A 13,009-nucleotide genomic window follows, 5' to 3' on the forward strand; every position below is an offset into this window, starting at 1 on the left:
CATGGGCTTAGTTGCTCTGCGGCATGTGGGATCTTCCCGGACCAGGGCTCGAACCCGTGTCCCCTGCCTTGGCAGGCAGATTCTTAACCACTGCGCCACCAGGGAAGTCCCTCGTTAGCCATTTGTTCATTCAACAAATACTTATCAAGTCCCTGCCACGTGTTGTCTAAGAATTGGGGATACAGCGGCGAACCTGAGGCGCCTGGTGTGTGGCCTCATGCAGGTCACCTTCCAGTGCAGGAGACAGATGCAAAATGAGCTAACAGGCAAATAAGGTGAATTCACATGGGTAGTGGGTAGTGAGTGATAGGGTGGCTGGGGAGGGGATACCCTTTGCTAAGGGTATCAGGGAGGGCCTCTCAAGGCCTGAATGGCAAGGAACTGACTGTGGGAAGGGTGATCCAAGCAGAGGGCAGAGTATGTGTAAAGGCCTTGGGGCAGGAACAAGATTCCTTCCCCAAATCTGGAACATTCCAGATCATCTCCTGGCAACAGGTGGAAGGTGGCTGAGTAGGCAGGGGGGTTGGAGGCCCATCCTCTCTCAGAGGAACTGCTGCTCAGGAGGCAGGCCTGGGGGAGGGGGGTGGGCACTGTGGGCAGGCATGCAAGACCAGGCTTGGGTTGGGCCTCCGGTGAGATGGGGCGTGTGGCAGAAGGTGGAGCCTTTGAGCCCGCAGGGGTGGGGCCGACTGCAGGGGTGGGGCCGACTGCAGGGCACAGGCAGGAGGCCAGCCTGGCGACCACTGCCCAGAAGTATTCTGGGGTCTGGTGCAGAGACCCAGGGCCTATTTCAGGAGGGGTTTGGGGGAGGGGAGCAAAGGAACTTCGGCTGGCTTTCTCTCTCACTGCAGCCAACCTGGGCCTGAGTACCAGTCATAGCGTGCCCCGGCCTTTCCCAGATCTGGCCCACCCATGGGCCAGAGGTTCTTTGAGATGCCCCCTATACACACGCACATTTTCCCTATGCACACTCCTAGACTTGACTCTTGTCCAGGCAGCTTCGTCATGAGCATACAGCTATATACACATTCACTCATGTAGCACATCATAATCAGGCATCGACTGTGTGCCAGGCCCCCAAACAGATCGGGTCCACACCTGCAGAAGCTCCGTGATCTGATAATCACACCATAACAAGTGCAAACCCGGGACAAGCTTCTGGGAAAGCTGGTCAGGGTAGGGGCAACCTGGCCCAGTCTGGAGAGGGGGCTCCAGAAAGTCTGTATAAGAGTGTAGCATGGGGCTTCCCTGGTGGCGCAGTGGTTGCAAGTCTGCCTGCCGATGCAGGGTACACGGGTTCAAGCCCTGGTCTGGGAGGATCCCACATGCCGCGGAGCGACTAGGCCCGTGAGCCACAACTACTGACCCTGCGCGTCTGGAGCCTGTGCTCCGCAACAAGAGAGGCTGCGATAGTGAGAGGCCCGTGCACCACGATGAAGAGTGGCCCCCGCTTGCCGCAACTGGAGAAAGCCCTCGCACAGAAACGAGGACCCAACCCAGCAAAAATAAATAAATAAAAATTTAAAATGAATATCTGCTTATAAAAAAATAAAAAAGAGAGTGTAGCATGTAGGTGTGATGGGGGATGACGGGGGAGGGTGGAACAGGTGGAGGGTACGGTGTGTGCAAAGGCTGGGAGGTGAGACAGATGCTCAGGGCCTCGTGGGCCACGTGAGGCAGTCGAATCTCCACCCTGCACGTGGCGGGAAGCCACGGGGGGCTTTTAGGATGACGTGATAGACACGAACATGCTCGCCTACAAACCCACGCACGCCCCAGACACGAGCGCGTTCTCTCCCACCCACACTTCACGTTCCTGCCAGGCCTCCCACCTACATCCTCACCCACGGAGTTGCACACACCCTGTCGCACCAGCCCTGCAGAAAACCCCGTGCCAGCTCCCAGCGAAAGTGTCAGACATTCTCCCCAGCTGCTTGATGATTTTGTGGAGCAGCGCCCTCTGATCCAGCCCTTTGCACACTCCACATTTGCACAGATGTGCACGTGCCCCCTCCCAACCACCCCCACAGTGTGCAGGATCATAACCCTCCCCTGCACATGGAAGGTGGCTCCTAGCTTGGGCAGTACTTTCATATGCGTTATCTCACTGAATTCTCCCAGCAGCCCTGCGTGGAGGAATTATCAACACCATTTTACAGCTGAGGAAACTGAGGCTCAGAGAGGTGAAGTGACTCTCCCCAGGCCACACAGCTAGAGCTTGACCAAGTCAGGATTTGCACTCAAGTCCATCTGGCTTCTAGATCTGTCCATTGGTCCAGCCAGACTCAGGAGCACCTGTGCTCCTCTCCAGGCTCTCACTGAGAAGGCGGCAAGGGACTTAAAACGCCAGTTTCTTCCAGAAACACGTTGATCAACTTGGAAAGTTATTTAGAGCCCCAGTGCATGCCCATCTGCCTGGCGGCCTTGAGGCCTTGGGGGATGGTTCCAGGGGTAGGGCTGGGCACCTGCCAGCCTGCTAGCCTGGGGCAGCTCGGGGCTGGGACCTGACGCCAAGAGCAGAGGCTTCATTTATTTGCATTTGCAAATGAGGCAGACAGCCTTGTCCCCGCACAGGCTGACCCGGGCTGGCCTGGCTCCCAGGACCTGACAGCTGAGGTCCCAGGGTATATATAGCCCCGAGCCCAGCAGCCTGGATTGCTTCTCTCCTGCCTTCTCTCCTCCCTGCCCCTCAGAGCAGAGTGCCTTGTGTAGGAGAAAGAACGTGGGCTTCAGAGTCAGCCAGAGCGAGGGTTACAGCCCAGCTCTGTCACTGCTGCCTGGGGGACCTTGGCCATGGTGTTTAACCTCCCTCTGTGTCAGCTTCTCCTTGGAATAAGGAGTGAAGAGTATCTCTTTCTCAAGATGATTGAGGAAGGTAAAGGAGTCAGGTACTCAGAGAGGTGACTCAAAGGACTCAGTTGTTTTAATCTTTCTTTTTTTTTTTCTAATGACAAAAATAATCAGTGCTCATTGTAAAAGTCCAAATAATGCAGAGAAATATATCCTGTAGAAGGCAGAAGTTCCTAGTGGTCCTGTTTCCCAGAGATAACCCATGTGAACTTTTACAAGTAATTTAAAATTTTTACAAGTGAGATTTTTTGGGGGCAACCTGTTTTTTTTTTCCACTTAACAGTATACCTCAAATTCCCTTTTCCGTCAGGACTAGAAACCTCCTTTGTCACCACTGCATGGTCTTCCATGGTTTGCACATGCCTTGTGTATTTAACCAGCTTCCAGGTTTCAGCTATGGCAAACCCTGCTGCAGTGAATGTCCTCTGTTCATATATTTTTGTGCTTTTTGGTAAGTACTTCTGGGGGATAAATGCCTAGAAGTGGAGTTGCTGGGCCCAAGAGCGTGCACATTTTCATCCTTAATGGGAGAGGCAAGCAAACCGGCAGAGAAGTAGCAGCAATCCATGTGTCACAGGAGACCCAGGAAAGTCCATTTCCTTGCAAGAATGGGAATTTATCCACTGCCTCTGCCCTTGACCACAGACCCTGGAGTCAAGAGGAATCGATTCCACATGTGGGAGGTGCCTGGCAGGTCATCTAGTGAAACCCCATGCTCCCATTATTCTCCCTGTTCCCATACTTTGGCATCTCCCCCTCCATCCCTTCCTGCCTTTGCTTGACGGGGAGCTCAGTTCCTTACACGGCTCTATTCATCCCATTATTTCTCATGTTGGACTCTGGTCTACCTTCTCACAACTTTCACCCAGGAGCCCTGCCTCAGTCCTCAGCAGCCTACAGAGGAAGGAAAAAAGGAAGAGAGAAGGGAAGGCCAGGAAATGCTCGTGGTTCATATTTACATACTTTACATGTACGAACTCATGTATAAACTCATTTAAACGTGGTTGTTATCCCCAAATTATAGATGAGGAAACTGAGGCTCAGAGAGGTTAAGTAACTTGCCCAAGTCCCACAGCTGTTCAGTGGCAGAGCTAGGCTAGAAACCCAGGCAGTCTGGCTCCAGGGCCCACACCTCTGATGTTATGCTGTCTCTCCGGGCAGGAGCTTGTAATTTATTGAACAACACCTACTGTATATACTCAGCTTCTGCTCACCGGTGGCCTGGAACCCATGAGGGAGCAAACCCACTGGCTAGGAGGAAGAGGGATGGATTTGACAAGGCCTCAGCACTGCAGGGTTTAGCCTCTGAGCAGTGAGGCCACAGAGCACCAGGCGCAGCTAGAGGACAGTCCGGGCAGTGTCACTGGGCTTTGCTTTGAGGTGGGTGAGGCCTGGCTCTGATGCCAACGCCCAGCACCATTGTCTGGCCCAGAGCGGGCGTCAGGACGTGTGTCCTGAATGAGTGACTAAGCACAGGGATGAAGGGCACATGGGGGAGTGGGTGGGTGATGGAGTGAGTGAGCGGAGGAATGCATGGAGTTCAGCAAGGGGGACCCCCTGGGCCGCAGAGGCTGGGAGAGAACAATAAGGTTAAGGAGGGAGGCGGGGTGGGGGCGGCTCCAAGACTGCGCAGCCCATGGGTGCTGGGAAGGCCCCTGCGCGCGAGCTCCGGCCACCCTTTCCCTGCGTGCTAAGGGCAGCGGCCTGTGCCGGCACATTGGTAAGTTGTCCTGTGCCCACGTGAGCAAGGGCCAGAGCTGCTGGGTTTGGGCTTCGGGTGTGATACCATGGGCGAGTCATCACCTCTGTCCCAGCTTCACTTTTCTTCTGTGTAGAATGGAGGTAACGAACATAACCTGCCTTCGGTTCCTTGTGAGGCTGCTGAGAGGGTCTCGAGCAAAGGAGGTGTGTAAACTGTAAAGTGCCAGGCGGGATAAGCGGACGTTGTCGTTAGGAGCAGGAAGGCCCCGTGGCCCGGTCACCTCAGCGTCACTCCTCCCTCCTGCCCCCGGTGCAGGGAGGGGTCGATCCCCGGGGAGGCGGAGGGTCAGGCTTAGGCTGCTGCAGGCCTTGGGCCACCTGGGCAGGGGAGGCACTGGCGGGCAGCTGGCGGATGGGAGGCCCGGCTCCCAGGTGCTTTGCCCCTGGGTGGGGGCCAGTCCCATGACCTCCTCTCGGGGCTGCCAACCTGTTGTTTGCTCAGGAGGCCGCTGCCTGGCACAGCTCTGGGATCCGGTTGTCTCGGCGCTCAGCCAGCTCAGGGTGAGGGTGCGGTGCCCCCGAGCCCCCTTCCTGCTCCCCTCTGCCCTGCCTGGTGCCTGAGGTCCTGTCCTCCCGCCCCCAGGGGCGCCCTGCCAGCTCTGCCGCTGGGCGGCTGCGAGACCCCGGCCCATCTTGCAACCTAGCTGAGCCTCTGCTTCCTTATCTCTGAAATGGTGTGAGGATAACAGCAGCCTCAGTCAGAGCTGTTGTAAGGGTCAAAGGACATCACAGCGCTTGGCTCCCCCCACCCCCCACCCCTTGTCTCCTGTGCCCTCACCACTCCCCCTTGAGTCCTGGCTGAGGTCAAAGGTGCCTGGGGAAAGGAGAGCCAGGAGCAGTCACGCCTGTGTCCCCCACGCCTGTGTCCCCCACACCCCTGCTCTCGCCGCCCCTCCCCATGGGCCTCCAGAGGGGGCCCAGGCCTAGCTTCAGAAACTTGCTCACCGGCTGCCCCTGGCCACCTTCCCTGGCACCTTGGCAAGGCCAGGGGCAAGCAGTGCCGGATGGCTGAGCTCTGGAGACAATGGGCTTCTGTGGCCCCCGGGGGAGGGGGCAGTTCCAGGGTGGCCTGTAGTCTCTGGTTTCAGGAGATTAGAGTCCCCTCAGACCTGATACCACGGCTGGGAGGCACGGGCAGCTCCCAAGCCCCATCCAGAGGGCCCTCTCTCAGGGGACTGAAGGTTCGCAGGAGTAACTCTCCGGGGCCCGGACCCCTTCTCGCTTTGAGGTCTGTGCCCTTTCCCCATCCCCCCGCCCCAACGTGAATCACCAGTTTGGTAGAACCGGTTGGTCTCATGGAGACCAGGGAGATTCAAGGGACCCTGAGCTCTGGTGACCAGTGCTGGGCTGGCCTGGACCCCTTAAGCCCCAGTCCTGGGCTAGCCCCCCACAAATCCTTCTCAGCCTTATGTTCGTTGGTTGGCTGAACCCCTCTTCTGCCCTCCCATCACCCCCCCAGGACTGGTTTCCCAACTTGTGTGTGTGCCGTCCAGCACCTGCCCGGCTACCCTACTCCCTGTCACAGGACTCCTGCCTTGGTGGTCATGCGTCACCTGCTCTGGCCACCAGAGTTTCACCTGTTTCAATTGCATTTTAAAGCATGAATGGTTTACCGGGGAGAAAAGAAGGAAAAAGGAGCTCCCAGCAAAGGGCAAAGCCTGTGCAGAGGCTCAGCAGTGGGAAACAGTGCATTTGGAAAGCTGCCTGCAGCCCAGCCAGGTTAGGGCAGGAAGCCGGGGTGGGGATGAGGCTGGGAGACTCAGCAGGGGTCAGACCCACCTGGGGGCCTCCGTTCAGGGCAGCTCTCTCTGAATGGCCAAAGGGCCAAGTCCTACTCACAGGATAGCTCAGCCACCCCTCTGGCGCCCTGAAAGGGTGGGTTCTCTGGGAGAGCGGCTAATAATAATCATCATAATAATGGCAAACACTTCAACTGCGCTTACTTGCTTACTCTAATCCGTGGCTTAGGAGGTGGGTACGTTGTCTCTCATTTTGCAGATAAGAGAAAAAGACAGGACCCTCCCAGCAACTCTCCAGCTGGTTAACAGGTGGGAAGCAACCCAGGGAGGCATCTGGTCACCTGTCCTCCGTCTTCCCTTTCTCCCCAATCACACCTGGGTCTGACCTGCAGTTTTGCAGAGTGTGGATACCCGCCCTGAGAGGCCCCCCACCCCAGCGCAGCATCTGTGGCCCTGGACCGGTGGTGGCCTGGTTCTAGTTCCTAATCTGCCCCCGCCTTGCTGGGTAACTTCAAGTTGGTTGTTTAACCTCTCTGAGCCTCAGTTTACCCTGCTGGGAATGGAGGGTCCTAGCGACTGCCTTATCTCCCGCTCCAGTTCCGGTGAGACTTCCAGGAGTGAGCAGATAAAGAGGGCTTCTGAAAAGCAGAAAAAGCTGCACTCACGACACTGCAATTATTACTGTGACCTCAATATGGAGATAAGGGAGGGGGAGGAGGCGCAGTGACAGTTGCCAAGTTACCGGGAGCTGTCTGCAGCAGCTTTCAGCCTGGCCCATCCCCACACACCCCGCCGCACCCTTTCCCTGGGAGAGATGGGCACTCCGAGAGGGAGGGGAGCTAGGGCCAGATGGCTGGTGGCCACACACCTGCAGGGCCGGAAAGTGACCCTGGAACGTGGCTGGCCCATCCTCCAGGTGGGCTCTGGCTTTCTGTGTGACCTTGGGCAAGTCACCTCCTTTCTGGCTGCCGCCTATTCCTGTGTCCAGGTGTCCTGTACCTACAGGCAGGTGTCCAGGCCAGACAGGGCAGCATTGGAGCTGGACCTAGAGGAGATGCTTGGCGGTGGCGGCAGGAACCCGGGGCTGTGATGGGGAGGCCGCTGGGGGCTGGGTGACAGGACTGAGGGCCTGGGTTGAGAGTGGCTGTGATGTGTGTAGTAGAAGAACCTTGGGCTAGAGTGAAACCCCGGCACTGCCCTTTCCCTGGAGTGACCTTGGGCTTGTCACTTCACCTCTCTGAGCCTCAGTTTTCTTATCTGAAAAAAGGCTGATAATAATCCAGCCTCACAAAACTGCCATGGTGATTGAATGAGACAATGCCTGTGTAAACTGTAGAGTGAGGTGCACATATGACTACGGTCCTGGCCAGGGGAGAGGAAAAGTGGGGAGAGTTCCCCATGTCCCAGCTGCTGCACGTGCAGGAAGAAGGCAAAGCATTTTTTTTTGTGTGGTACGCGGGCCTCTCACTGTTGTGGCCTCTCCCGTTGCGGAGCACAGGCTCCGGACGCGCAGGCTCAGCGGCCATGGCTCACGGGCCCAGCCTCTCCGCGGCATGTGGGATCTTCCCGGACTGGGGCACGAACCCGCATCCCCTGCATCGGCAGGCGGACTCTCAACCACTGCGCCACCAGGGAAGCCCGAAGGCAAAGCATTTTAAGCTGAGCCAGGCCATAGGGTCAGGAAGGCTTCCAGAGAAGTGGGGAGGGGGCAGAGACTTGGGAGGCCCCCCGTGTGAACGGAATGATGGAGGTCGGGAGGAGACAAGGGTGGGATAGGAGAGAAAGGGGAGGGACAGAGAGATTCAAGTTCATGAGAGGGAGGAAAATAACCAAATAGGGGGAGGTCTGCGGAGACCAGAGGCAGAGGAGAGTGCATGGTGGGCTAGAAAGGTGGGGAAGAGGTGTGTGAGAGGTGAGGAAGGCTAAGAGGAGGAGGAGGAGGCATCAGGAGGGTAGGGGGGAGGGAGGGAGGCAAGAACCTGAGTTTCTTCATTTCTTCAGAAGCCCTGATTGAGCAACTACTATTTTCTAAGAGATAATACAGTGTAGCATTAGGGCAGCGTCTAGATCCGATGGTTGGAGGTTCAAATCCTCTGTATGTCACTATCAGCATGACCTTGGACACATTGCTTAACCTCTGTGTCTTAGTTCCCTCCTCTGAAACAGGATTAAATGAGGTAATACAAGGGAAGCCGTTCGCGCAGGGTCTGCACGCGGTACGCCCTGCAGCAGGGTTGGCTGCCGTTGCTGTTGTTCCTGTTATTATCACTTCCCTGATGTGACGTGCTGGGTCCACAGGGCTGGCTGCCCATGCTCTCAAGTTCAGATCTGTGGCTCTGGAGTGACAAACCTGGGCTCAAATGCCTGCTCTGCCTCCTTAACTGTGCGACCTTGGGCAAGTTAATGTACCTTTCTGAGCCTCAGTTTCCTCATGTGTAAAGCAGGTAGATTTTGAGCACCTGCCTCACTGGGGAGCTGTGAGGATTAAGAAAACTCATGGAAGGCACAGGGAGGCTGTGGCTTTTGTTATTATTGTTCTTCTATCCCTGCAGAGCTGGGATGGATTGGGGCAGGCGGGACCCAGGGCCTCCGATTTCTGCGCTGTTCTCATCCTGGAGCCCCTCGCCTCCCCTGCCCCTTAGGGCCTCAGCAATGACCTTTGAGGTGGAGGGGTTGCCTGTGAGGGGCAGACTCTGGACAGCCAGGAACCGGAGAGCTGAGGGCCTCGGGCAGCACTCCAACAGAATCAAGAGCCCCCTTGTCTTGAGAGACCTACCGAGTCCTGTGCCAACGTGAGCAGTCCTGCGTGAGGGGGCACCTGGACACAGGGAAACGGAGGCGGGTTCTGGAAGGGGAGCGTGTTGGGGAGCTGCTGCCAGGCTGACCTGCAGTGGCCACAGCCTGAGCCTTGGGGTATGAGAAGGGACAGACAGAAGGACAGCACCCGAATAGCTCAATCATGGGCAGAAACCTCAACTCGGCAGCCAGGGCCACCAAGACAGTGATCTCTACCATCAAGGGGACCCAGCTTCACCTGGGCTTCAACTCCAGGACTTCCTGGCCCTTGGACAATCTCTGCTCTCCATGCTGACCTGGCACCGCCCTGCTTTGTCAAGGGCATGGCTTTAAATTCTGACTCTGTCACCCACTTGCTAGGGGAAGTGGCTTCATCTCTCTGAGCTTTAGTTTCTCCATCTGTAAAAAAGGGGATAAATAATGCCAGCCTCCCAGCACAGTAGTGAAGGTGTTATATGCCTGACACAGCTCCAGGCACATAGTCGGTCTCAAGGGTCCCCATGGCAGCCTCAGTGGAATTTGCCCGGACCAGTTCTATGGGCCTCTCTCCACTCCCCCTTCCCCAGGCTCTCCCCATGTCACTGTACCTTGTAATCCTCAGAAACCTGTGTTTAGGCCATTGTCTTGCTCACAGACCTTTTTTTTTTTTTTTTTTTTTTTTGCGGTACGCGGGACTCTCACCGTTGTGGCCTCTCCCATTGCGGAGCGCAGGCTCCGGACACACAGGCTCAGTGGCCATGGCTCACGGGCCCAGCCACTCCGCGGCACGTGGGATCCTCCCAGACCGGGGCACGAACCCGTGTCCCCTGCATCGGCAGGCGGCCTCTCAACCACTGCGCCACCAGGGAAGCCCCGCTCACAGACCTTTAATGCCTTCCTACTGCCAACATTCATTCATTCATTCACTCATCCATTTAACAAATACTTAATGAGACCCTAACATGGGGAGCCAGAGTTTACCATGAATGCACGAATACCAGAGAACTCATTGAGTGAACAGCTTCTAGCTGCCCAGGCTCCATGATGAATTTTTTCTGGAAACTGAGGCTGAGAGGGGTGTGTCACTGATTTAAGGTCACACAACAGGTAAGTGCCTGGGAATATCTCCCCTACAACAATGCCACAGGCCTAAAATGTCACTGCCACCATGTCTATCCTCTGGGTCAAGCACTACCCAGTTCAGGACCCCCTTTTAAGGTGCTAGCCCCCCTGGGAGGTGGAGAGGCATCTGGTGCCTGCGGCAGGGCTATGAACAGTTCCTCTGAGCTGTTTCTCCCTGAGTAGCTGGGCCCAGGGGAGCCAGCAAGGGGGCTCAGAGCTTCCTCAGCGTCTCCTTCCTGGGCCAGGTTCCCACAGGCCCTTCCCCTCTTGGGGTGTGGCAGTCCCAGCTCTGCCTGACTCAAGCGGGCCGTGGGCTGAATGAGTCACCCTCTCAGGACCAGCCTTGGTCGAGGGACTGGGGCGGGGGTGCAGCCACGTCAGGGTGGCCCTAGGTGGTGGGTGGAAGCCAGGACTGCTTGCCCAGCCCTGGGCCACCTGGGTCCCAGGAACCACTGGGCACTTCCTCTCCCTGACCCCAGAATTAGCCTCCTCGGCAGGCTTTCTAAGGTAATAGGAGCTGACTTCACCCTCACCAGACCTGCTTCCTTTCCTCAGGGAGGGCCGTGGGTGTGGGCAAAGAGTCTGGGCTTGGTGTCAGTCAAGCGCCACTCAGATGCTGCTCGCCGCTGACCAGCTGTGTGACCTCTGCATGCCTCTGCGTCCTCATCTGTAAAGTGGGAATGCCAGTGTGGTGATGAGTCTGTGCCCTCAGGCCTGGAAGGAGGGGCTTGGCACGGGACCTGGCACATAGTCGGCCCAATGAGTGTCCGTTATTGTTATTGTCATTAATAATAGCAATGGCCCAGGTGGCATCTCAGCCTTAAGGCTACTCTGTCCGTAAAGGCTCAGGGAGAGATGCATAGAGGCTGGGCTACCTTGCTTAGTCCAGAGGTCAGGGCTCAGCCCTTTACAGCAACCCTCACTGCCCCCTGCCTCAGTCTGCCCATCTTCAGAATGGGCTGTGGACATCCTCTTGGCTGGAGTATGGGTTAGGGAGGCCTAATGGAGAGCTGGAAGTGAGACCCTGTCTACAGCTCTGATCCCTGGGGAAGGAGAGCCTGTTTGGCAGCCCGGCTCAGGAAGCCCTTCCTCTCCTGCCTCCTGGGTAACCCAGGACCCCTTCCTCCGTGAAATCTGTCCCCCTTAATGTCCCCCAACTCTGAGAGTGACTCTCCCTCCCAAAGTTCACAAATCTCCCAACTTGGGGCCCTCCCTGACCTCAGACTCTTTTTCTCTTCCAGGAGGAGTGATGGGCAGAACCAGCACTTCCCTCAGGCACTAGACCTGCCACGAGTGGACTCAGTTCCCTCCCAGACTGCTTCACTCCACCTTAAGGTAAGTGCCCGCCTCCCCACAGCCCCCGGTCTGGAGAACCCCCCCAGGGCCAAGAGATACCTAGGAATGACTGCTATGCAGAGGTAAAATGTTTGGGTAGATGCTGCTTGGGGTTTAGCCCCCCCAAGGGTATACCACTCCTCACCCCTGGGTGGGCCCGGTACAGTCTCAGAAGTTGAACCAGGGTCTGTAGCACTGTTGGGGGCAAAACAACTGGGAATAAACTGGCCAAACAGCTATTCTTCCTTATATTCGTTATCAACATCACCGTCAGATTCCTCATCTGTAAATCAGGTATAGTGATAATACCCCACTTCACAGGGCTACTGTGAGAGGTAGCCCTGTGAAGTGGGGTTAAGTGTCAAAAGTGATGATAAAACACTCTGTGCACAATATCTGGCCCAGAGTAAGAGCCCTATAAATGAGGCTGTTCTTGTTGTTATCATCAAAATCAAATGTTTGCCCAGCACCTGACCTGTGTCAACTTTGTGCTGGGCACTGAGGTGCCAGAAATCAATCTGACACAGACCCTGCCCTCAGGGAGCCATAGTCCAGTTAGGAGATAAATAACTAAACAACTTATACAGGGTGTCAAATACCAGTAATAACCACTAGCATTTATTGAGATTTACTATGTGCCAGGTGGGTACTTAATGCTTTACGTGCAGTATCTCATTTCATTCTCAAACTCTAACTACTATGTACTTATATTAGTACTCTTACTAGTCCCATTTTGCAGATGAGAAATCGAGGTTCAGAGAGGTTAGGTTACTTGCTCAAAGACACACAGGTAGGATGTGATGGGTCTAGGACCAGAACTCATGTTATCTGCCCAGAGTGCCTAGTCTGGGGGCATCTCTAATGCAGAGGGTAATAAGCTCTCACTTTTGTACTACACTTTTCAGTTTCTAAAGCACGTCCACAGATATCGTGCCTCTTGGTCCTTCCATCAAACCTTGGTGGTAGGCATTCTCCAGATGAGGATCCAGATGCTCAGAGAGGGAAGTGGTTTTCCCAAGGTCACACAGCCAGGAAATAGCAGAGGCAGGATCTGCCAAGCTCCTTTCCCAGTGCTCTGACCTGGAACAAGGGCCATATACCTCTTCTAGGCCAGGAGGGCACATGTCCAAGGAATGGTGTACTTTTGGATCACCACCTCCAAGGGGGTCCAAGTGCAGCGGGTCCTAGGAACCATATCGAGGGGTTCTTGAGATCCTCTCCTGTTGTCTGTGCCTGGGTGACAGCCCAAGACGGGGCCATGTGGATCCTGGGACTTGGCAGGTAGGGAGCGACTCCATGGCAGCTGGGCTCAGAAGTGAGTCTCCCAGTCCCTCTCCCCCTAAGCATCCGGTAGGAGGCTTGGGTTCACTTCCCCTTCCTGGGCCTCAGTGTTCCTGTTGGAAAAATGAGGGTTAGAAGAGCCCATC

General features: G+C 56.0%; 1 protein-coding gene across 1 annotated transcript in view; it reads left to right on the top strand.

Annotated features, from left to right (window-relative positions):
* The window catches only part of RAP1GAP (RAP1 GTPase activating protein), a 66,238-nt gene that overhangs the window by 26,066 nt on the left and 27,163 nt on the right, over positions 1 to 13,009 (top strand). Inside the window, exon 2 of the mRNA XM_081226714.1 lies at positions 11,489 to 11,582. The gene's annotated coding sequence lies outside the window, so the exon portion shown is untranslated. The remainder of the gene's footprint in view (positions 1 to 11,488; positions 11,583 to 13,009) is intronic.

The sequence above is a fragment of the Mesoplodon bidens genome (assembly GCF_964165515.1).
Source record: "Mesoplodon bidens genome assembly, chromosome: 2".
NCBI lineage: Eukaryota > Metazoa > Chordata > Mammalia > Artiodactyla > Ziphiidae > Mesoplodon > Mesoplodon bidens.